Source organism: Anser brachyrhynchus (genome assembly GCF_964034855.1).
Source record: "Anser brachyrhynchus genome assembly, chromosome: 4".
NCBI classification, from domain to species: domain Eukaryota; kingdom Metazoa; phylum Chordata; class Aves; order Anseriformes; family Anatidae; genus Anser; species Anser brachyrhynchus.
The window spans coordinates 3,170,946-3,174,710 of NC_137698.1; positions in this window are offsets into that span (position 1 = coordinate 3,170,946).

Below are 3,765 nucleotides of genomic sequence, written 5' to 3' on the forward strand. Positions count from 1 at the left end.
ACCGTCCCGCCCCTCGGCGGGCCCCGAAAAGTGCTTGTTTTGCACCAAAAAGGGGAGGGGGTGAGGCGCTGTTACCTGTGGAAGCAGGCGGCTCGTCCCCAAAAGGTGTTCCCCCGTCTCGGAGGGGAGGAGGTGACGCCTCACGACCAGCTGCACCGTCACACACCGCAAGTGCGACCCTTCTTTCTCCTTTCCTCCTATTTTCATTTTGTCGTGAAGAGAAATATAATAAGCTGTGAAATCCTGCACTTTGGCACGTGGTCACTACAGTGTGTACATAGTATGTCAATAAAAGCTCCTGCATTAAAAACAAAAATGCAACCAAACAACAGCAAAAACCAACACCCCTCCCCCAAAAAAACACCCAGCCACTTCTGTAATTTCAATCTTGGAAAGATCACCAACCTGCCTCATCCCTAACTTCTCCCAGCTGGGTATGTCATTACGAAAAAAATGTAAATTGACCATGTAAAAGCCAGTATCTAACACAGGCTACCTTTATTTGTCTCGCTGAGGTTTAGCTACAAGAACTGGATGTGATGGATGGTTCCGGCAGAGACCACGGCGCCTCCACATTTCTGGCAAATGTAGAAAAAATCAGAACTGACACTGCATCGACATGCTCTAGGTAAACGTTTCTGAGAACTACAGTGAGACAAACAACATGTGGAGGGCACACTGCACATCCACGCGTTACTCGGTATAACAAAGTAAATGATATGTAAAAGAAATGCTATTGCCCCACACTGAAAGGGTCCAAAATCAGCACTGACAGAAATCATATCAGTTGCGCTCTGCTGCAAATACCATAAATGTCTACCTTACACAGTAGATATTTGAAAAATGAAACCTATCCAGTTATTTATTGGTTCAGATACAGGGCTGTCCCCACTGTAAGATTGCCAGTTTAATTTCCAGGAAAAGCTCTTCTAGCCAGTGACTTTAAAACTCTTCTGCACTTTTCTTATTAACCCAGTGGATGTCGTTTCCTGTGGTCATGGAAGACCAGAAGAGCTGATGGCAGTATGGATTTAAAAGAAAAATATTACAGGTCTCCAAGGGTCGGTATGAAAATGCATTGCCAGCAATCACACTTCCGAGGAGAGGAGTTCATCTCAAGGCTCCTGTTGGCTATGGGCATCACAATACAAAAGAGAAAAAGGTTTCCCTCGAATTACTAAAAGTGAACTCAGTAAATGTCATTCAGATACCAACTGAGTGGCTGTCAAACATATCTGAAGCACTGGTACCATTCGATTTAGCAAGATAACTCACTTTCTCTTCACCACCTTCAGTTTATCTGGCTCCACATTATAGCACCCCAGCAAAACACATCATGATAAGTGAACACTGAAGTTATATATACAAAAATTATGATCACCCAAAACAAACAAACAAAACCCAACAAAAAAAAGTGACCTGTAACCACAAGAAATTGTTGCCCTCTTTTAAGTTAGTTGCTGATGAGAAAAGGCAAATAGCATTACTACTGCGTACGCTCCCACAGCAGTCAGGAGGTTGGAATCGCCGATTACTAAAGATCCCATTGACACTGGACACTGTCCATAAGTGAGAAGAGCTGGATTCCCATCTCGTCTGGTCCACCAGCCCAGCCCACCGGCATCCATCCCAGCTCAGACCAGACAGGCTCTTGCTCGGTCAGCTGGGTAAGACAAACGTGCCAACGTACCAGGGACACACAGTGCCAAACCCTGCATCATCTCATTGATCTTCCATAAACATATTAAACCCAAGGGGTGCCAGACTGATACCCAGAGCACTGCATTCTTGAAAAGCCTTTGTTTTCTTCTCAGTTTAAACCTCAAGCCAGGGACCTCTCTTCTGCTTCTTCCTTGGTCTCTAAGGTAGGCTGTTCAAGTGCCATTCAGTCACCTTTCTCATAAGTTGCTGTACTCTCCTTACTGCTGATGAAGATACAACCAAAAAGAGAGTTTCTGCCTGCAATATTGCCCTGAGGTTGCACCTACCTTCCCTGTAACAGGCAAAGGGATATTTAATGTACAGTCAAAACAAGCTAACCTTGCCTATGTGATCACTGCAGCTCTTCATGAGGGAAGGCGTACGCTGTAAAAAGGTACCATATGGATACTACCAAAGGAGGCAAATCCTTTTAGAGTAAACACTTTCTGTACAGAAGCTGTCGGGTGAACTTACAGCTAAGGATGAAGGTAGATGGGTCCAGTAGAGAAATAGCACTCTGCTATTGTTTGCTGTGATTTGAAAAACATAATTAAGGGGCCATCTGTGCTGACAAAGGGAGTTTTTGAGGTCTGTCTTGTGCCTCCGGTTGTGGTTTCTACCTTTAATTTAATGAAGCCACAAGTGGTATATTAGCAGTGAAAGAGTTAATCAGTTGCCAAGTTAGCTATCTATCAGCAATGCTGAACACATGCTGGGACCAAGAGGAGGCAATTGCTACAACAGCAATGAGCAGCGAAAGGTGGGAGGAATATAATAAATTAATGCCAACCGAGCTCTGATTCTTTTTCCTGGAAATGTGAGGTCAGCCTTGAAAGGTGCATTACAGGGATTGCATAGAGGATGTGAGAATGAGTGTGAAGGAGAAATAAAGCCAATCAGAAATGAATTACAGAAGGTGACGCATATCAAAGTGACTCCAGAGAAATATGATACAGGTTTCAGAAAGGATTATTGGAATATATGATGCTTCATGATGTTGTTTTCTACAGAATTAGTGTTTTGGTGAGGCCTATGCTGCTCCTATCCCAAAGAAAAATGTTGCAGTAGTCAAACCCGACAGGCGATCATAAACTTCTTCACAGCAATTGGAGACCTTTTCTAATAGAGTCCCCTGGACTGTGAAATACGGGCCACCAAACTGGGAAGAGAAATGTCTAGGAATTGGTTGGAAAAAATAGAAAAGAAAAAATGGCCAAGCCAAGGTGTGGTGTCAGTGGGTATGATGTTTTCCTAGTGACCTGGTGGGGTAGGAGTTATGCAGCTTTGTAGTCTTTGGAACAGACCAGTGTCTCTCTGACTATACCTTCCTGCTGATTTTATCATCTCTCTCTCTGTTTTTTTCTCCCGCAACTCATTTTAAGCACAGCACCTTTGTTTCTGGAATATCCACATACAATTTCTTTGTTTCTGTGGTTATAATTCTGCGCTTTATTGGCTTGTTTTCTCCTGCATTAATTCTGCTGTGACACTGATGTCCAGAGCAAGACGAGTCAATGTTAGCAGTGGGACAAGCCAAAAATAAAAAGAGAGTTGCTTACCTTCGTGGGCTGCTACATCAGTTGCCATCTCCTTCACTGGAGTAGAGTGGAAGGAGCAAGAGTGCACTGGATTAAGTCTCACTTGGTAAACACACACACAAACTGTGCTATAGGAAGCGCTTCTTGAAGTAAACAGCTTCCTTCCGTGCCTAACATTAAGTTGCACGTGGTATGTTAAGAAGCTGCCATGCTTTTAAAATACAATGCACAGTAAGGACGCTAGTACGGACATCCATTTTACAGCAAATTATATGGCGCCTTTATCATGGCCATATTCTTAGCAACATAAGCTGCCTTGCCACAGTGCACAGCTGCTCAGATACGGAATATTCATTAAATGAATTCATACTGATTTTTTTTTATCTTGGCACTCTGCCCACTGCACATTTTCATGCCAAGATAAGATTCCTTAGTCATTTGTTCTTTCTATGTCTTAATGGCTTTAAGAAAAACCACGGTTTTAAAGAATCTCAAGGGAGAATGCTTTATAAGGCCCTTTTACTCA